Here is a 23,265-nt window from a genome sequence, read left to right on the forward strand (position 1 = left end):
TTTCTACCAGCCAAATGCAGAGCGGCAGCCGCAGCTGCTTTTTCTCTGAAATCCAAATATAGAAACAGTTTTCACTGTACTGGATCACGGCACTCACAGCAGCAGATTGTTAATAATTGGGGATATCAGCTTCTGAAGGAGCAAGCGAGGTTGATCAGATTAAAACCTGAACAAGACTGAAAACAAGAGAGCGGTGGAATTCAAAATATTTCTTAGAATAATTCTGGCCAGCCAGGGACTCAAATCTCTGGCGATTTGATGAGAGCAGTTTATGCTAAAGGGGAAGTACTGGATAAGAAAACTGAACAAAACCTAATCTTCCTTCAGGATAACAGAGATTTTATCAGGGTGCTGAAATTTTCTAGTCACATGCCCTTAGATAAATCACGTTATCTTCCTCATCTTTAAATTGGGAATAACAAAGTCTCTTCTGCTAATTGCTTGGGATGTTTCGAGGCTCAAATGAGGGCAAGACAGAGTTTTCGATAAAGTTCAAGATCTGCCAATGTATAAAATCACGTGGTTTCTTCTGCTTGCAGATCTCTCACCAACCAATCTCCAGTGAAGTGAGATTAAAGCAGTGGTTCTCTGTGGGTGTGCTACTGCTCTGTGGAGTGTGTTTTAGAAACCTGTGTATCATTTTTAGTTGGGGATGATGGAAGGAGCTACTGAAATTAAATGTGCAGGAGCCAGTGTTGCTAGTGGCCCTACAATGGGCAGAACAATAACGTGCAATGAAGAATTTTCCAGTCTATGGCAAGAAATAATACAAAATTGTCCACTCTGTGCCAAGACTTTATCATGTCTAAAGTAGGTAAAAAGTCCTTTACAATTACTAGAAGCTAAAACAAGGGCCTCTGCAAATATTTATCCACTGCACAAGGATGCCTAGCTATGGGGCCAAGTAAGGCCAAAGCCCAGCCAAGCCATGTGCCCTGAATCAGGCAGTACCCAGTAGGAAAGAATATTTTAAATCATTCACTGAAAAATGCATATGGAATATATCTCCACTGTATAATTAATATTTTTTGCATTGTTTTAACATACTTGAAATTTTCAGAAAAGTGAATAACATGTAAGTCTCGGGAATATTATACTTTGGTTTTTGGAAAATTTAACAAGTTTTTTTTCACCATTTAAAAAAAATCATATGCCCCAATGGCAGTGCTGATCACAGTAATTGAGATCTCAAAACCTCTATCTGTCTGTTTTTCTATCTATGATCTATTCATTATTTGTATACATACTCAAGTGAACATAATTTCTGATACTGGTTAGTTACCTAATACATTTTACTCTCTTATGTTTTTCCTTACAAACCTGAATGCTTATTCAAAATAATAAAAGACATACGCTTTTTCACCTGATTGTCATCAGTTGGAAATAATTCTTTGTTCTGATCAAAAGGGGGAATCTATTTCAGAGAGTACTGGGGTTGTAAGTAGATTAGAGGAAAACTAATATGATAACAAATGCTATGTCAGAGCCTTGACAAAAAACACAGCATATGCCCAGAGCTAAACATTTTGTATTTGTTATTGCAAGGGTGATTATTTTTTCACTAGAATGTTGCCAATCTACAGCAAGTGACTTGGCTTCTGTATTTTGTGAAAAAAATATATTTATTCTAAGAGATCTCTCTAGGGAATTCGTGTGGCATCCTTAAAGTAAACTGCAAATTCTGTTTGTCATTAAATCTTTTAAGGACAATTTGAAACATTGGGAGGAGAAAATTCACACTAATGTTAATAAAATATGTCTTCAATGCTTCTACCACCAACTATGCAGGAAAAATATATTCTGGATCAATAAAGAGCTAAATAGAATGACAAAGGGGCTATAAAACAAGTTTACATTATATAGACTTTGTGCTTTAATCCCTTTGGGTAGACCATTTACCTCTGCCAGGAGGTTCTGACAGCCTAGTGGGGGAGTTGTGTCTCTACCTGGAACGTTACGATGTGTTACCATGAGGGACGTACTATATAACCATACAGAAAATCAGTGTCTAAACTTACTTGGGGAAGTCACAGAGGAAGCGAAATTTCGACTGGGTTTTAAAGGTGGTAAGGAGTTTTCTTGAGAGTGAAAAGTAAAGACTTTCTCAGCAAAGTGAAAGGTGTATGAAAATACCTAGAATCATGGCAAAAGTAAACACAGAGATCAAAAATTCCACATGATAGTGTACTCTGATAATAACAGCAATCATATAATAATAGTAATCACTGCCAACACGCATCAAGTAGTTAATTACTGGGTTCTTTACATGCTGTATAGTGGAGATTGAAGACAAAAGCCACACCTCACAGAAAGAAAGGATGAAAGAGACATAGACTCCATTGAAGAAACTCAAAAGCAAAGGGTTAGGATGATAAAAGATTTGGTTCCCTGAGGCAGTATCCTCTAGCAGAGAGATATGCTGAGGCTGTGGTAGTCTGGATGTACTGTGGGCTATGCTACAAAAGGGGATCCCTAGACATCTGCTTATCAATCTTTTCAAAGCATGAGCATGCAAGAAGCCTTGCGTATCTGAGATGCATTGGGGTGTAGCAAGCATGTGCTGATAGGGTACCTAGTAGTCTCTGTAAAGGGAAGGTTTTGGGTGCCCCACCTGCTGGGGAGAAGGAGAGCCACAAGTCCCAGCTAGCTTTGTGCCACGCATTCTTGAGAGAGTCGCTGACACCAAACATTCATTATGTCATTTAGTGACTATCATAAGCGATTTATAATTAGGAAAGTGGACTCAAGTTCCAGCTCTGATATTCATCATCTTGAACAATTTATTAAATTTAAGTTTCATTTTTTCTTATCTGTGAAATAGGAATATTACTAAATACATCATAGCATTAATTTGACTGATAGTAGATTAACCAATATTGAGGTAAGTATCAATTTAATAAAAAATAAGGTGTTCTCTGTTACTCGTGTCTCCTCTGTAGACTCCCCTCATACCCTGGGATGTGGTATACCTGTTCATTTGTTTTTTAACAGTGAGGAGTGCCAGAGAAGTTTCACGATGAAATATGGGAAAAAGAATTTAATCATAATATAGAAATTCTGAAAGGAGAAGGAAGAGGATATTTTTCTGTTTCATTTTGTTTTGAAAGAGAAAGCAAGGAAAGAATTTTAAAAGATGCAATGACACGGAACTGTGAATGTTTTCCTAACCCTCAAGATGTGCAAAGCAAACTGAGAGGTGAAGAACATTAGAGGACTCTGAACTCCTGAAGCAGCAGCACAAGTGAGATAATCACCTGTGGTTTTAGAGAGACAATAGTGCTCAACAGAAAACCGGGCAGATGCTGAAGAGTATGATGTATGGATATCCTAAAGCTGGTGGTGGAAAATAGAGCAACAGTCTTAGAGACTGAGATTAAAGGCCCATGCCTGTGCAATGGTGATAAGCAATGTGTCTGCATATTTTCAAGGATTTGGATTCTTTAGGGTTTTCTTTGCAAACTGGAGACTTTATGTTTCTTACAATTTTTTGTTTTTATTGTTTCGATTAGTTAAACCTCTTTCTCTAAACTTAGGTAGCGTGGTTCCAAACAGTCATTTAAGCTGGAAAATATTTTTCTTCCTATGGCGAGAAGAGGTTCATGATATATGAGGCAAAACAGTTTCAAATGTTACCAAGGTTTCCTATTGGAGTTTAATTACTCATTTAAGTGAAATCCATGTGACATTCCACCACAAAGTGGGGAAAAAAAAAAAGATTCTCTAGAAATCCTGATAAACTCTTCTGGCTAGGCTCAAGCTATCATTAGATAAAATGGTCCGAAATTCATAAAACAAAAGCAAGACTTAGCTCCACAGATTCATTTTATTATATACAATGAAGTGCATGAATTTTATATTGCTTTTAATGATATTTAACACACAGGAAAATTAAGGAGTAATGAAATGTTGAAAAGTGCAGCCTTAGACCCTGCATTGTGAATATGATTCAGATTTAAGCTATTCATGGCTACAAGGACAAAAAACATTCTTTTGAGGGTAAGCCTGTCTATTTGTCATTGCTTTTTCTCCCTCGTCGCCATAAAATGTAAACTTCATAATTGTGTGGTGGTGTTTAGTAGGTGTTTCTGATTTGGTCATTCTCTTTGCCTTTTGCTACCTTTATGAGTATTTTGCCTCTTTACTCAGATTCTTTTTTTTTTTTTTTTTTGAGACGGAGTCTCGCGCTGTGTCACCCAGGCTGGAGTGCAGTGGCGCGATCTCGGCTCACTGCAAGCTCCGCCTCCCAGGTTCAGGCCATTCTCCTGCCTCAGCCTCCGAGTAGCTGGGACTACAGGCGCCCGCCACCACGCCCGGCTAGTTTTTTGTATTTTTAGTAGAGACGGGGTTTCACCATGTTAGCCAGGATGGTCTCGATCTCCTGACCTCGTGATCCGCCCGCCTCGGCCTCCCAAAGTGCTGGGATTACAGGCTTGAGCCACCGCGCCCGGCTCTTTACTCAGATTCTAACCCTTATAGGTACCATCTAAGCAAAGAATCTACTGAGAATAACTATACCCTGCCTATGTTTTTTCATTTTGTTACATTTGTCAGGCACTCAATGGATATTCCTGAGCAAAGTGGCTGCAATATTCATCTATGTGAAAATGGAAATAAGAAAAAAAGTAAAAGTTAAAATTATAGAGAAAATAAGTTACAAAAATAAATACAGATGGTGCTCCATATCCATGGGCTTGGCATCCACGGGTTCAACCAACCATGGATCTAAAGTATTCAGAAAAAAATAACACATGAATAAAAAACAATGCAAATAAAAAATGGAGCGTCACATACATAGCATTTACATTGTATTAGGTACTATAAGTAATCGAGATACGATGAAAAGTAACAGGGAATGTGCATAGGTTATATGCAAATGCTATATCATTTTATATTAGAGACTTGAGCATCCACAGATTATGGTGTATCTGTGGGAGTCCTAGAACCAGTTCCCCACAGATACCAAAGGACAACTCTATAAGTTTAAACATACATATTTTTTAAAAGCATTTTTTACATAAGGTGTAAGTGATTAGTCGTGTATTGTTTTACAAATATTTTTAAAGTTTTAATTTAAAATCTAAGCATTTTTTCATGATATTAATGTTTTATCCAAATAATATAATTTTCATTAATTTATTGAGGAAAATAACCCATCTCAAAAGAGAAAACTTGCAAAACAAATACATTTTAAAAGCTCACACAGCACCTTATTCCCACTATACACACAAGAAAATGGGTACATATCTGGTTTGCATATTCCACTCATACGCATCACTATGTCTATATAACTATATAGAGATATACACACATTTTATATTTCAAAACAAGATCATGCTGCAATTGTTTAGGTAACATGACCTTTTCTTTAAACAATATATTTTGACTAATATCCTGTTAGCTAAATTTCCCTTCTAACTCTTGGTTTTAAATGAGATCTCAGTAAATCACATAAATATAGTTTATAACACCAAACACCCGTTGTTAGGCATTTTTTATTTCTTTTCACTGTGATAAAACCCGTATCCATACACGTGTGTATGTACATGTATATAATCACTGATTATCTAGCAATACATTTCTAAGGTAATTATTAAATTGATACCATAGTCTTTATAACTACACTTTTATAAAAGTTGCAATATCTGAGATATCAAGTGTCTTTTAACTCAATTTTCTCTCCAGGGATGTCATGGGAATTCCGCTTCTTGGCAATTTTCATAGATTGTAAAATCAGCTTATCAACTTGCATAAAAACTTCTGATGGGTTTTGATTAAAATCACATTAAGTTTGAAGAGAATAAATACTTTTATGATATTGAGTCTCCCTAAATATTAACATGGTAAATATTTCCATTCGTTTTATCTTTTAGAATGTCTTTCAGTAAAGTTAATAACTTCTCCACATAAGTCTTACATACACTTTGTATTTGCTACAAGGTGCCTTAGAACTTTTATAGCTATGAAAATTTTATTGTACATTGATAGCAAATTTGCATAATTTTATTATTAATTCTAGAAGTTGTTTACATTCTTTTGCTAGTCATGTATCATATCATTTACAATTAATGAGAGCTTTATTTTTCCTTTGTAATACTTCTTTGTCTTTTATTTTATTCTGTTTTCTTAATGTTCCATGGAAATCCTGTAGTATGTTATTGAATATCATCAGTTTTAGCAGACATTCTTGTCTCATTCCTGATTTTAGAGGAAATACTTGAACTTCTCACTCATAAGTATGATGCTTTCTGAAGATTTGGATATTTACACTTCCCTTCTTCAGTGATTTGTGATGTCAGCCCTGTCATACATTTCCATAAATATGTGGGTCTGTTTCTTTTTTGTGTGTGTGTGTGTGTTGAGACAGAGTCTCGCTTTGTCGCCCAGGCTGGAGTGCAGTGGCCGGATCTCAGCTCACTGCAAGCTCCGCCTCCCGGGTTCACGCCATTTTCCTGCCTCAGCCTCCCGAGTAGCTGGGACTACAGACGCCCGCCACCTCGCCCGGCTAGGTTTTTGTATTTTTTTAGTAGAGACGGGGTTTCACCGTGTTAGCCAGGATGGTCTCGATTTCCTGACCTTGTGATCCGCCCGTCTCGGCCTCCCAAAGTGCTGGGATTACAGGCTTGAGCCACCGCGCCCGGCCCCTGTTTCTTATTTCACAATTTTGTTTCGCTCATCTATTTGTTTATTGCTGCGTATAATGGTTGATTTGGGAGTATGAACTTGAGTGAATTAGAGATGTCCAGATAGCTGGCAAAGCATTATTTATTCCTAATCAGTGCATTAATTATTCTCAGTGTTTTAGTAAGAACTGAGCCCATCCCTCTTTTGATGCAAGGGAAACCCGGGTGGTTTGGCATTTGATTACAATGACTGGACTGCCTACATGTGTCTCTGAGGGTGTTTCTGCAAGAGATTGGCATGTGAATTGGTGGACTGAGTCAAGATCCACCTTTATGTAGGTGGGTCCTATGCAATCGACTGGAACAATTGGATAGTGCCTTTTTATTCTAGATCAAACAAAAAGGTAGTAGAGGGAAGGCAAATTCTTGTTATCTCTTCAGAAGCTGGGAGGCCCTTTTCTCCTGCCCTTGCATGTCAGAGCTCGAGGTTCTCTGGCTTTTGAACTCTGGAACTTGAGTAAGTATCCCCACCCCCAACTCACACTGAGAGTTATACCATCAGTTTCATTGGCTCTGAGACCTTAGGACTTGGACTTAGCCATGCTACCAGCTTCCCTGGCTCTCCAGTTTGCAGACAGAAAATGGAGGGACTTCTCAGCCTCCATAATTGTGTAAGCCAATTTCCCTAAGAAATCCCTTCTCATATATCTCTTTATATGTAGCCTATTGTTCTACCTCTCTGGAAAGCCCTGATTAAAACACGGTGACAATACCAAACTGTTAAATTGTAGTAAATAAATTATCAATCTTGTGATTGGTAAGGTATACACTCACAATATATTCTTATTCAAAAATACTTCAGTTGTTCTTGAACTTTTACTCTTTCATGTGAATTTTAAAACCACTTTGCAAGTTTTTAAAATTACATTGAATTTATGGAAAAATTAGGAATTTTTAAAATTCCTATATTTAACAATATAGGAATAAGTGACAACATTAAAATAGTCTATGCTATAACATTCTATTTATTTGGATATTCTTTTGTGAGTTTCAGTAATGTTTTGAAAATTGCACTTTTTAGATCTTATTTACTTTTATTTTCTAATTGCTTTACTAGAATCATCATTACTATCTTGAATACCTGAGTTGATAGCAGCTATTCAATCTGGTTGCTAATTCTCTATACAAATCATATTAGTCTGTTACCATGCTGCTGATAAAGACATACTTGAGACTGGCTAATTTACAAAGGAAAAGACATTTAATTGACTCACAGTTCCATGTGGCTGGGGAGGCCTCACAATCATGTGGAAGGCAAAAGGCACATCTTACATGGCAGCAGACAAGAGACAATGGAACCAAGTGAAAGGGGAAGCCCCTTATAAAACCATCAGACCTGCTGAAACTTATTCACTTCCATGAGAACAGTATGGGGGAACCACCCCCATGATTCAATTATCTTCCACTGGGTTCCTCCCGCAACATGTGGGAATTATGGGAGCTACAATTCAAGATGAGATTTAGGTGGGGACACAGCCAAGCCATAAGACAAGTTTTTATAGTAGGTAGAATATTTACTGTTAGGTTGACGTTAGATTCACTTTACTGATTAGGAACTTTCCTGTTGACAGCTATTAGTCTAATTTAGAGTGTAAAATAAAGAAGGAGATCTAACTGAATAATGCATTCTATCAATCCTAAAATGTACACTTTTTTTTTTTTTTTTTTTGAGATGGAGTCTCGCTGTGTCACCAGGCTGGAGTGCAATGGCACGACCTCAACTCACTGCAACCTCCGTCTCCCAGGTTCAAGTGATTCTCCTGCCTCAGCCTCCAAAGTAGCTGGGACTACATGCATGTGCCACGACACCTGGCTAATTTTTGTATTTTTAGTAGAGACAGGTTTCACCATGTTGGTCAGGCTGGTTTTGATCTCCTGACCTTGTGATCTGCCCACCTTGGCCTCCCAAAGTGCTGCGATTACAGGCATGAGCCACCGTGCCTGGCCCACTTTTTCTTTATATTGTACTATTGTTTAAATTATGATGCATGCTATAGTAGTTGTGATAAGAAAGAACTGTATCCTGTTTACTAGCATAGTTTTAAAAACATGAAGTATTGTTAAATTTTACTGAATATCTTCTTTGAATCTATTTAAATTTATATGTGTTTTATTAATCTGTTACAGTGGGAGGGTTAAATTTTATTACATAATTTTTAATGATAAATTTATAAATATAATTTATAATTAATGATTTACAAATGATATATTATTTCAGCCATTTTTGTGTTTCCATAATAAATCTTTCTAGTTATGATATATATACATATATAATACATAATACACCCATGCATATGTGAGCTATATATATTATGTAGTTCTATAATCTATTTTGTTAGTACTATGTTGCCATTTTTGCACTTACATTTATGCAGTGTATGTTAATACTTTCTTATACTAGTCTTATCCAGTTTGTGTGTTGTGGTAGGCAGAATAATGGCTCCACCCAATGTCCATGTTCTAATCTCCAGATCTTATACACATATTATGTTACATGGCAATGGAGAATTAGGGTTGCAGATGAAATAAAGGTTGCTAATCAGCTGACTTTAAGCTGGGTAAATTATCCTGAATTATCCAGGTGAACCCGCTGTAATCACAAAGATTTTTAAAGGATAGAAAAGGGTGATAGAAGGGTCAGTGTTGAAATGATTTCATGTGACAAAAGCTCAACCAGACATTTAAGGTTTGGAAAATGGAAGGCGCTATGAGTGAAGAAATGTGGGCAGCCCCTAGAAGCCTGATAAGGCGAGAAAACTGATTTTCCCTCAAAGCTTCCAAGAAAAGAATCCAGCCCTTCTAACATCTTGATCTTAGCCTAGTGAAAGTCTGACTTCCAGAACCGTATAATACTAAATTTGTGTTGCATTATGCCATATGAATACGCAGTTATTTGTTAATGTAGCAATAGAAAATTAATACAGGTGTCAATAGTATATGATCTTTTAGAACACTATGATATTTCATTGAACCTAAGATGTCATTTAATTATAATATATACTGATATTTTATCATTATTATATAGAATTATGCCAATTAAATCTGACAGAATGCTTCCTTAGCACATTCACTATAAGATGCATCACACTTTCAAAAATATTACCATATGGAAAAAAGCAAACTTTAGAATACTCAAAGTTTTCCTTCTTTTTCTATTCACTAAAGCAACTTGCATAAAAATAAATTATTAACTTCTTGAGATTTTGGTAAACTAATCTCTGAAGCCAAGTGTTGTCATTTGAAGGAGGGAATACGTTTGCTTAGTAATTAATCTTACATAACGTTTTGAATTTTTCTTTGTAAGGACCATGAATACTTTTGTATATAGGTGTATTTACACATACATACTCACATGTCGTTAGTAATATTTCTTTTATCATTTTGTATCTATATTCATGAGAGACTAATTGAGACTTCTGTGTGTATTTCTGTGAATTTTTAACTGATTTTGTCTTTACAGTTTTCTCTGATATACAGCTGTTTTCATCTTGGCTGACTGATCAGTATCTTTTACTTAGAGCCTTAGCAGATTGTTCAGCTTTTCTCTATCTTCAAATCCTTATTCCTTAAACACAATCTGTATAGTCTATCATCTGGTAGCTCCAGATTGACTTTATCTAATCCTGCTTGGATTTTCTCCTGATAATAGTAATAGAAGCACATATGCAATTAGAAAGTTTAATTTCAATTGGAAGTTATATGAAGAGACCAGATGAAGTATTTAATTATTCTTTCTTTCATCAATTGTCTCAGTGCACCTTGCACAAACTTTAGCCCAATTTGGCAAACATCTAGAACAATGATTAGTATAGCAAATTCAATAATTTCATTGTGATTTGTTGTATGTAACTACTGCTTTTTTTTGCAAGAAAGGAACTAAAACAATTGTGAGTACTAGCAAGGGCAAAGATGAAGTTCAGTGTCATGACTGCAAAGTGAAATGATTAGAAGTTTCATGGCCATGAGTACTGCTGCCTGGGCTGGGCATGAGAAATAAGTTTGTTCTAGACTGCAGATTGTCAAGACAAGCTTTGCAAAAATCTAAGATCTACTGCATTATGTCTATGGAGAGGACATAATTGATGTAAGACTCCAAGAGATTGCTTGTGTATGGATCTGTGGTTAGATTTTAAATGATGGATTTAGAAAACAATTAGTTCAATGAGGTTAAAATTAATTTCAGTAAATGTGAGGGATAAGAGAAAGGAAGGCTGAGATAAGGCTGTTTTATAAGAAATAGTTACGCTGAATAGATCCAAGTTTTGCTGAGGTGAAGCAGAAACAATATGGCGATTAGAAAGAACAATAAGGTCAAGATGTTACTGCATTTTCAACCTGGGTAACTATGAGGTCAATATGTGAATAAGTTAGCAATGTATTGCTGAAGAAATTATGAATAGAATGAGGAGGAAACTGGGAAAGTATAGACTGTGGTTATTGACTACATGTTTTAGGTCACTAGTTAAAATAAAGTTGGTCTAGGTTTAAAAAGAAGGGAAAATGTTAAACAAGGATCATAGGTGAGTAATTGGAATTAGGAGTTCACACAAAAAGCAGGCTGTGTCTTAATCCTAGGGCATGAAGAGCAGGGGATACAAGAACGGGCTCTCTCAGATATTTCCAAGAAAAAGCATTATCACTATTAGGATGTTTGGGTCTGGTTAATGTAGAAAGCTATCATCCATAGATGCTAACACAGTTTTGGCATATAACAGATTCTCAAAATTTTTTATTACATTGGTGAAAACTTTATATATTCATGAGTAAGAAATTTTCCAGATTATATCTAATTTTGGTTTTCCTCTTCACCATATACATAGTTCCATTGAAAGGAAACACTGACTAATATAGAAGTTAGAATTTAGACTTCATAAATTTTAGAATCAATTACACTGATTTTCACAACTATGCAGGTAATAATTGTATCCTCACATTAATCCTGGTGGTACTGGGGTTCATCATCTTTAAACATTAGGGGATACCATCTTTCTCATGAATCTAAAAAGCTCATGGGATTATACTGAAATGAGAGGAATTCCCTTATCATTCTCACAGGGCATGCGACAAGGATGTGGCTCGTTTCTTTGATGCCCCACTGCTCAAACTCCTAGGGGGAGCATGCAGACAGGTGTGTCATAGGGAGCGTTACTGAGCTCCGACTCCGTGGCAGCATCTAGAGGTGAGATTTTATAACTTCCGAAGGCCAAGTGAGCCTGTGTTACGGTGCACTTTTTCAGCTTATCCATCTGCAGGTGGCTTGTGTTTATCAGCTCAGTGAGAACTTCTGCCTTATCGCAAGATCAGAGGGTTTTCTGTATCCCAGGTTCTTGCCCTAGTGTGCCAGAAAAATTGGATTATATGTGAACTTGTAGAGAATGAGTGCAAGGTTTTACTGAGTGGTGGAGGTAGCTCTCAGTGAGTTGGATGGGGAGCCAGAGAGGGGACTGAGTGGGAAGGTAGTCTTCCCCTGGAATTTGGGTGCCCAGTGACCAGACTCTCCTCTTACTGCCCCTGGCCTAATTCCCCTCGACATCTGCCTCATTCTGCCATTGATGGCGTGCCAGTGTCTGCTGGTGTCTGTCAGTGTGTTCTTCTGCTCCTCTCAACATCCAGCCACTTGTGTGTGTCCTTAATTTTTATGGGCATAGGATGGGGATACGGAGGACCAAAAGGCAACTTTTTGAGTGTGAAAACAGAAATGCCTGTTCTCATTTAGGCCCATGGATGCAGGTCTGAGGGTGCAGCCCTTGCCAGGGACCCTTCCCTTCTTTACTTAGCACCTCCCTGCCCTGTTCCCATACCATTTTTCCCTCTGAAGAGGTACCTCTAACTGCCTTTAGAAGAAGGATGACAACTGGTCTTTCGCTACTTCTGCTGACTGGGGACATTGTTTTGGGGAAAACAGCAGTCAGATTCCTCCCAAAGGTCCACGTAAGGGTTCCTGGCAAAGGGGAGCCATTGTCTGTGGCTCCAGTTACATGCCTGTTTGTAGTTTGACGGCCTCTAAATAAGAGAGAAACAAACAAGCTTTATAAGGTTAAGTATGCATGAGTTAAACATTTGTGTTATACAAGTAAAGAATTTAGTGACTAAGATTACAGAGATAAGAAGTGAAATATAAACTAACAACAATATTGTACCCCAAGTCGTTTCACCCTGATGAAAGAAATAAAACCTTATATGGGAGCAGTTAAACTTTAGAAGAGAGATAACTGTTCTTGCCATATCTTTAGCAGTTAACAGGTGTACCCTGGGAATTCTAGGGTTTGTGAGTTTGCATGGTGGCCATTACAGCTTCTACCTCTTTCTCGCATCTCCCTTTCTCTATCGTAGAAGCCTAAGGTGGCTACTCTCAGGAGACCTTCTAATGTACTATCTGGTCCCAGGGCCTGTTTTTATAGCTTCCACTTGATGTCAGGAGCTGCCTGAGTAATAAATTTATCCTTTAGGTTTAGCTGTCCCTCGACTGAATCAGGAGATTGTGAGATGTTTTACCAAGGACTCCCTTAGCCTTTCCATGAAGGTAGTGGAATTTTCATTATATCCTTGGTCGATGATAAATAACTTAGTATAATTGAGAAGTCTGGTTTTAGTGCTATGTAAGGCCTCCATTATGCACACCTGAAAGTGTCTCCTCTTCCAGGCTTTGATCTTATCACTGGGATCCCTTTGAGGGTCATCCACTGGTACTGCTTCTCTTCCAGTTGGATAATTTTTGTCTCTTCCCTGATGCTATATGTGATACGAAACTCATACCCAACTCTCTCTGCTGCTTGCAGAGTGGACTGCTTCTCAGTGTCCATCTGGGTCTGATTTAAAAGTAACATAATGTCTCTCCAGGAAAGTTTAGATATTTTGGTGAAATTCTGGAAGCCTCTATATATCTATCAAGGTCATCTGAAAACTTGCCAAGATCCCCCTTAATTTGCTTTAAGTCCTGTAGGGAGAAGGGAACCTGGACCTTTCTGGGCCCAATTCACTGGGCATCTGTTACAGGGGCAAGAGTGAGACTAGGGTTTGTGTAGGGCAAGGATTTCTAGGAGGTGGCAAGTGAGAGGCTGAAGCTGGATAGGGAGGTTAGGGTGGACCTGGAGGAGCAGTGCTGGAGGGAGCTGGCTCCTCTGCTGGGGATGCCTCAGGGACACATATCTTTAATACCCTGGGCTTGCCAGTCCTACACTGGATCAAACAGGAGGAAACAGGAGGGCTGGATTAATCCTACGCTGTCAGCAAAAGTCTGAATTGCCTTACAAGGTGTAGAAAGCCTGTATATGGCTTTTTATGTATGTATGAGGACATATGGGGCCTCAGACCAACTGTCCTTACATCTACAGAAAAGTTCCAACTGCTGGATGGTATCAAAATGAATGGTTCCTTCCTGGGGCCAACACAGTCCTTTATAATTTGGCCAAAACTTTGTGCAGCAGGCTATGAAGCAGTTTTTTCCTCCAGACTCTGAGGGCCAAAGCAGTTCCAATGGTTCAGGATACACTCCAGAGGGTTATAAGCTGGGGGTGTTGAAGAGAGCTGCTTGTCCATTCTAGAAGACAGTGAATAGAGGTGTCCCTCATTTCCTTCCTTCTTTTAGCAGAAAAACTCAGGGTGTGATGGAGAGAGAATGTAAGTGTCCTTCCTTTCCCTTCCATCTTTTTATCCTCGAGTCCCAGCAACCTCGGCAGGCACTGCCCATAAGTACCAATGTGGTATATACCCATGAAGCAGGGAAAATCTAGAGAACGGGAATTCATCGCCCTCACCTGTACCTCCATTTTCCCCTGCTGTTGACAAACTTTCAGTTCCCTGACCCTGGTTATGCCATGGAGCATGACCTCCTTCCATGAGCTGGGGGGTTCAGTTGGCAAGAATTGGTCCTACCCATTTACATTGTGCCTGTTGCCTGACTTTGGATCCCTCAGACCTGGTCTTTCTTCCTAGGGCCTCAGCATGAAGCTTGGAGTTGAGTTTGGGACCGGAAAGGTATTTCAGGGGCTGTTTGTATCTGTTTAAAGTGTCTCAAATGAGCCTTGCCAAATTTGCCGTCATCAGTCAGCAGGGGCCACTTCTCTGTTAGCTTCCCTATCAACAGCAGAGTGCTGGGGAGTGCTGGGGGTTCTCTCCCACCCCCCTTCCTTGTGGCTGTTGGGCATGGCCTTTGCCTGCTATGGACATGCCCAGGTGCCCGAACTCAAGAGGAGAGGTTTGGAGGGGGTGCCCTGAGCCGGGTGTGCCTGCAGCTGTCAGGGTGGAGGCAGAGATGGTACCTCTAAGAATAGTGGCTCTGATCTTCACCCTTTACGACTGAGCCAAATTCCCATTTTACTTAGTAACACTGCCACAGCCTCTAGCAAAACCCTTAACATTACAAACGAAGAGGTAAGAGCCTTTTCAAACCATGAGAGAGGAAAAGGTACAATGTCTGGAGGGGGGCGGTTGACAGGCCTGGTTAGGGTGGTTAAACCTTGGAGAAGGGAAACAGGACCTTTTACCTGCAGGAAAGAGAGAGAGGTAGCAGGGTTTTAGAAAAGAGACAGATCCAACAGTTTCACATTTGCACTCACCTTCTTGGGTCCTGGATGAGCCCTCAGCTGTGTTCCCTTATTGCTCTCACAGGGCATGTGACAGAGCTGTGGCCTGCTTTTTCAGTGCCTTGCTGCTCAAACTCCTAGGAAGAGCATGCAGAAGGGCAGGTCATGGGAAGCATTTTTGGGGTCTGACACCAGGACAGCATCTAGGGGTGAGTTTTTATAACTCCCAAAGCCCAAGTGGGCAAGTGTTACAGTGTGCTCTTTCAGCTTAGCTGTTTGCAGGCGGATTGTGTTAATCAACTTAATTAGACCTTCTGCCTTATTGCAAGGACAGAGGGCTTTCTGTATTCCAGGTTCTTGTCCTAATGTACCAGAAAAATCAGACCACATGTAGGCTTGGAGAATTAGTGCAAGGTTTTATTGAATGGTGGAGGTAGCTCTCAGTAAGATGGATGGGGAGCCAGAAGAAGGATGGAGTGGGAATGTGGTCTTCCCCTACAGTAGGGCCACTGAGAGACCCCTGGCCGAATTCCCCTTGGCGTCTGTGTCATTCTACTGGCATCTACTGGTGTTTGTCAATGTGTTCTTCTGCTCCTCTCAACATCCAGCCACTTGTGTGTGTGCCTGCTATGGTCTTGAGTTTTTATGGGCACAGGATGGAGCATGGCAGGCAAAAGGACAACTTTCTGGGCCTGAAAACAGAAATACCTGTCCTCATTTAGGTCCATGAGCATAGGCCCAAGGGTGGAGCTCTCACCAGGGTCCCCACCTTTCTCTACTTAGCACTTTGCTGCCCCTTTCCCATATCAATACTACCCTCTTTCTGGTCTAATAAATGTTATCATTCCCTTTGTTTTCTCTTGTGTAGAGATATGGTCTTGCTATATTGCCCAGTCTGGGCTCAAACTTTTGGCCTCAAGTGATCCTCCTGCCTCAGCTACTTAAACTGTTTGGATTACAGGCATGAGCCACCATACCTGGTCAATATTATTGTTCTTAACAACAAGGCTAGGTTATTTTTTTTGGTGTATGAAAATTTTTAGGTATTATGTATCTACACAAACATGATATATTGCACTATTGATATTAGGGCTGGATAATTTTTTTTTTTTTTTTTTTGTGGAGGCTGTTTTATACATTGTAGGATGATTAGCATCATCCCGTGCCTTTATCCATCAGATCCCAGCAGCAACAGTTGTGACAACCAAAAGTATCTCCAGTCATTGCCAAATATCTCCTGAGGTCACAATTACTCTTACTTTAGAGCCACTGATGAAGATTTATAGTAAATTAAACAAAAATGATTTCATTATTTTTCCCTAGTTTTCTTTAACCTAGAGAATTACTAATTCCCAATCATTTGATAAAAAATTATTACTTTCTTATATTGTCTATATTTTGGCAAATAATAATTAGAAAACATCAACAATGCAATGGTTCTTTATGTTAGGCCACTTTAGACTAAATCATTTGGAATAAATCACTTAAATATTTGTATGATCAATAAATTAATCTTAATAAATAACATGTTTTTAAGACAATTTTATGAAATTAGATTATTGTTAAAAAACGAGACTAAAGAATACCAATGATGTTTAGGGTCCAGATAGCCAATTTAAAACATAATAAAAATAATTTTGGATTTTAAAATGATTTTTAAAACCATCATTGCCTAAATAAAAAACATGGGAATGATAAGAAAGTGAAAATAATTGAGCTTCCATTTTGTACAAAATATATTGTGTGTGATAAGATTTGAGTAAAATCAAAAGATTCAAGCTAATCATGTTCACCACTTGCTAGCACTAATCTTTATTTTTTCCTTGTAGTTATCTTAATGCATAATGACTTCTAACTTTTCATAGAATATGTATATGTACACTGAAACAAAGAGATTTTTAAAGTATAAAACTGAAAAGTGATTAGCATAGTTATCAAAAGAGTCATTATAATTTACATAGAACAGCATTAAATTTGAATCAGAGTATGGTTATGAATTCTGCTTTATGTGTTTACTGTATAGGTAACAATGGCTGAATCACATAACTCTAATTCTTGTTTCCTTTTAAGCAAGATGGGAATAAAAACACTGGTCTCACAGGGATAAGATTTAATTTTGAAATTTATGTACAAGCACACAGTGCTGCTTCAAACTGATGGTTCAATTATTATTTGGTGAATCTGAATCTGAATCAGAGAATAGACACTACGTGACCATGAAGAAAAATGGTATCTCTATATTTGCTATTATTATTCTACAAAAAATAGCAAAGAGGAAATCTGTATAAAGTCTCTGTGCAATTGAAAAAAAATGATCACCTTTACTGCACTTAAAATAGAATAACAAACTATAGCTTTTAAAACAGATGTGTATAGTTTAAGCACTCTTCCCATGGTGTTAGTTTGAATATTGCTATAAATGAAATGTCGTCAAGAAAATAAACATGATCTTCTGATTATTTCAGCTGTAGTCTACAAAAATGATGTGTTAGTGCATTCTCACACTGTTATAAAGAACTACCTGAGACTGGGTAATTTATAAAGAAAAGAGGTTTAAATGGCTCATGGTTCTGCATGCTGTACAAGCTTTCACCTACAGGTAGGCCTCAGGAAACTTACAATCATATCCAAAGGCAAAGGGGAAGCAATCCTGCCTTTGCATGGCCAGCAGGAGAGAGAAGGAGAGAGAGGGAAGGTTCTACACACTTTTAAATAACCAGATCTCATGAGAATTCTATCACAAGGCAGCAATAGGGGGATGGTGCTAAACCATTAGAAGCTACCCCCATGATCCAATCACCTTCCACCCGGCCTTACCTCCAACACTGAGGATTACAATTCAATATGAGATTTGGGTGAGGACACAGAGCCAAACCATATCAGATGATATATAAAGAGATTACAGTTTTCAATTATGAAGATTGCAAATATAAACAGAAATTTTACGGATTTGCTAACTACTAGGAATTGTATCTATGCTTTATTATTCACAGATATTTTTTCATGTGGAGAAAATATTTGTTTTTGTCTGTGTAATTTGGACTACATTATTCAGTTATAGACTTAGTACTCTGGCATAATTTATTTATATTTAAAGAATGCCACATTCTTTCTTCCCTTCATTACCATTTATTTTTAGTGGAAGTTTCCACTAGGATTAATGTTTCAAGTTTTTTTAGGTCAGTGGATTGTCTCTTAGTCTTGGCATCTATTATGCACACTTCAGAAAGTGCTAGGACCCACAGAACTGTAGTTTCTTTCAATCCATTAAGGCGTGATTCTTCGACAGCTTAATGCATATGTCTTCTTAGTTGAAATCTTAAAATCTCAGGATAATTGAAGGGAAGATTGTCTTTAGTATTTGGAAGGATGACTAAAATGATGTGAAAAAAATGATAATCTATCCCATTATCCATTCATTATTAGGTATATTTTACATATTATATAATTTATTGTATTTTCATCTATAAATTTGTATTTATATTCAGCATGTTATAGTGCATAAAGTAAACTGAACATCAGAAGTCCTTTCTGCTTGAGAAACTCCTAAAATTTCTAAATTTCTACAACTTAAAAATGAAAAAATGAATCAGATAATTGATATTTACTCTTACAACTCTAGAACTTAAAGAAAATATACCCTATTACCATCATAACCATCATCATAACTGTCATCATCATCTAACATTCCCTGAGCATTGTTTAACAGGCCTTGTGATAGAATTGTGTGAACAAAGCAGTCTGAGTAAATAGAATGTAAACACAAAATCAAATGCTGCTGTATGAGTGTCAAATGAGAAGTACAGAGTTGGTCCTGCAGATCTGGGCTAAGAAGGATAACCTAAACTCATTGTGTAATACTTTGAAATCCTACAATTCAATAGCTGGGGTCAGAAAAAATCCACAATGACTCTTGCAACAAGCAGAATGGAAGTATTAGATTTATTTTCTCTTTTAGGCTCCTTACTTTTATATATAAATGTATAACTCAGCATTAGATTTCATAAACACATGTGTTTCTAGAAATCACCTTTCATCTCCATATTCCCATGCTATTTTTTAGTGAAATGGTATACATGACAAGACTTCAAAATTGTGAAGCATTCGTAAGTTTAATTTGACATAACCTAGGACGCTCTTTCTCTTTTCCAGACCTTGAGATCTCCTGAACGTACTGTCATTTGGTGGTCATTGCTTCCTCTCTGAACACCTTCCTTAATGGGAGAAGGAACTTGGAATAAGTGACCCAGGAAGTCATTCTATGATTTAATTGTTTTTATTGGCCTAATTAATTTAAAAAGCTTAATTACGAAACCACATGAGTGCTGTGCAATCTGAAAAGTACTGTTCAATGACATCCAGATGCAGAATGCATCAGTAGCTTTTTAACCTAATTCACAAAATAAACCAGAGAGATTTATAGTACAAAGTGTGGACCCTAAGTAAAATAATTTCACTCGTCCTAAGTTTTCATAGAAATGGTAATAAAACATTTAATTAAAAATTTTATTCCTAAATGATCAAGGGAAAGTTAGCATCCGTTTCAGTTAACTATCGGTTTATTTAAAAACACCTCCAAAATTAATGGTTCAAAACAGTATCAACTGTTTTATTTTTGTTGACTGAGCTCAGCTAGATACTGCACTCAGGGTTTTATGTGTTTACAATGAGACAGTATAGGGGCTGGGGTCATCTGATGGCTCTGTCATTCACACATCTGGCACCTGGGATGGGAAGACTCAAAACAGCTGGTTAAACTGAAACAGCTTGGAGCCCCTCGGAAACCACTTTATACTTTGGTGTTCTTTCCATGTAGCCTCTCCAGCAGCTTCAGGGTAGCTAGACTTTTATTTGGTGACTCAAGGGTTCAAAGGTTTGTGTCCCAATAATGAGGGAGCGTGGAAGAAGCTGTATCACATTTTATGACCAACCCTTGGATGCCACACAGAGTAACTTTTGCCTCATTTTATTTGTAGCAATAACTACAAAATCTCATCCAGATTCATTGTTAGGAATATTAAATGCCATTCTTGTTGGAAATTACCAAGACTCTGTAAATGCATATGATCTGGAATAAATTGTACAAACCTTTTGGTAAATACAATCTATCACACCATCTTAATGGCAGAAACTTCAAATCCATATCTCAGGCAAGTACAGACAAGGCTGGATGGAGAAGAGAACCTACCAAAGTGTGATTGACACATAGGAAGAAAAATAATCAGGGAACTAAGATGTCAGGGAAGGATCCCCAGCTTAATACTAACCTCTCCCCCAACTTGTAATTTCTGCAGCAGATATAGAAAATGATGAGAGTCTGTGAGGTCAATTATGTTCAGGGAGGAGATTGAGTGGGAGAAAGAAAAGATGGAGGAAGAGAAACAGAAGAAGAAACATGAGGAGGAAACAATGCTGTCAAGGGAAACAAAACTATATTTTTTAAAAGGAGCAGAAAATTAAGTTGTTTACAAAGGACCACTAATCAGGGTGCACTCAGACTTGTCTTCAAGACATTGAAGAAACATTCTACTAATATTTTTTTAAAAAACAAAAATCATCATTTAAGATATCTGGGTCTGGATATGGGCTTTTAAACTAATTCTTTATCTGTGTGAGAATAAGGAAGTTACTGAGTCTCTCTAAGCTCTTCTTCTAACCTGTAAATTGTAAATAATATTTATACTTAAACTATATGGTCTTTGTGTGGATCAAATGAGACAATGCATAGAAAGTGCCTGACACTGAGTATAAGGGCTCAAATAATGCCAACTAATCTAGCAAGAGATACTAGGTCTTAAAAATTCATCTTATCTGCTGGCAAGGTTGAGGAGAAAAGGAAATACTTATACATGGTTGGTGGGATTGTAAATGAGTTCAGCCACTGTGGAAAGCAGTTTAGAAATTTCTCAAAGAACTGAAAACAGAGCTGTTATTCGACCCAGAAATCCCATTATTACAGGTATACATCCAGAGGAAAATAAATTATTTAACCAAAAAGCCACATGCATTTATATATTCCTGGTAGCACTATTCACAATAGCAAAGTTATGGAATCAACCTAGGTTCCCATCAACAGAGACTTGGATAAAGAAAATTTGGTACATGTACACCATGGAATACTATGCAGTCATTAAAAAAGAATGAAATCATGTCCTTTATAGCACTATAGATGCAGCTGGAGGCCATCATCCTAAGCAAATTAACACAGGAACACCAAACCAAACGTGGCATGTTCTCACCTATAAGTGAGATGTAAACATTGAGGCACGTATGTAAAGGTGGGAACAATAGACACTGGGGACGGACTTCTAGAAGAGGAAGATAGGGAGGGGACAAAGAGCTGAAAAACCACCTATTGGATCCTATGCTCATTACCTGGGTGATGGAATCATGTATACCCCAAATCTCAGTGTAATGCAGTATACTCATGTAACAAACCTACATATGAACCACTGAACCTAAAATAAAAATAGGAATTATTATTATTATTAAAATTTTGAAATAGAGATGGGGTCTTGCAATGTTCCCCAGACTGGTCTCAAACTCATGGGTGCAAGTGATCCTCCCGCCTCAGCTTCCCAAAGTGCTGGGATTACAGGCATGTGCCACCACACCTGGCCTAGAAATTATTTTTTAAAAATCCATCTTATCTTCAAGACGCAATGTGCTAATTTCATCATATATCAATTTCAAATTCATATATTTCTTGAGTTTGTTTCTTGGTTATTCATTTGTTCATAACTTGTCTATGTACCATTGTCAAGCAGACTATTTAAATCACTCTATCATAAGATATTTTTATACCTGTTATTACAATACCTTCCTCATTTGTTTTCAAAATAATTTTGTCCTTTCTTAGATTAACAAAATGTCCAGAATGTTGCCGGGGAGATTCTACTATTGAATAAACAATTCAAATAAAACAAACTTTTAGGCTGTTTTCCCTCTTGGTATTCTACAAATCTAGGAAGAAATATGATACTTTGATGCAATTCTTCTCTGTATAGTGAGAGGCAATGTGACAAAATTTAAACTTCACAAGCTTAGAGACAAAGAAACTAGGCATCAAATTGACAAAATGTTTATAGAAATTAGTTTCAAAGTTAGTAAAGTGAAAAAGGAATATCATTATCACCATACAATTTCATCAATCAAATGAAATGTCTAAAAAACTCCTAATATAGAGTCATTGTTAGGTAGATTGGTAGATGACTGCATAGACATAGATCTTCACTTTCAATGATAGGTAAGAAATAATATTAATGTCATTACTATTGCTATTAATTTCTCTATTAGTTCCTGAAGCTATCTAACTGATATAGTTATATGGCTTTTTGTTTATACATAAATGAAATTCTGCAACCCTTAAGTTGTATGAAACAAAGTCTTAATGCTTGTAAGTTGTGTTACATAATACTTTTATTTTTGAGACAGAGTTTCGCTCTTGTTGCCCAGGCTGGAGTGCAATGGCGTGATCTTGGCTGACCACAACCTCCACCTCCTGGGTGCAAGTGATTCTCCTGTCTCAGCCTCCCAAGTAGCTGGGATTACAGGCATGCACCACCAAGCCAGGCTAATTTTGTATTTTTAGTAGAGATGGGGTTTCTCCGTGTTGGTCAGGCTGGTCTCGAACTCCCGACCTCAGGTGATCCACCCACCTTAGCCCCCCAAAGTGCTGGGATTACAGGTGTGAGCCACCCCATCTGGCCTATGTAATACTTTTAAACTAACCTCACTCTTTCCATAGATAGCTGTAAGATCCTGAACGGTTGCTGTGATTGAATCGAAAGCAAAAGATGTGGGAGTATGGTGAGGGAAAGAGATATTTGCGGATAATATTTTATATGCCAGGTGATCAACGTAACATCCCTGCATGTGGAATGCTGTTATCTTCATTTTATAGATGAGAGAAATGAAGCACAGAGGGAAGAGTGTATGAAAGGCACATATGCATGAGTGTGCACAAACACATGTGTAAACACACATGCAAACTTCCTCTGTGACCTGGCTTGGCCTTGAATCAAGCCTTTCAGATTTTAAAGCCCAAATTCTATTCTCTC

The sequence above is a fragment of the Papio anubis genome, chromosome 14 (genome assembly GCF_008728515.1).
Source record: "Papio anubis isolate 15944 chromosome 14, Panubis1.0, whole genome shotgun sequence".
Classification (NCBI taxonomy): Eukaryota; Metazoa; Chordata; class Mammalia; order Primates; family Cercopithecidae; genus Papio; species Papio anubis.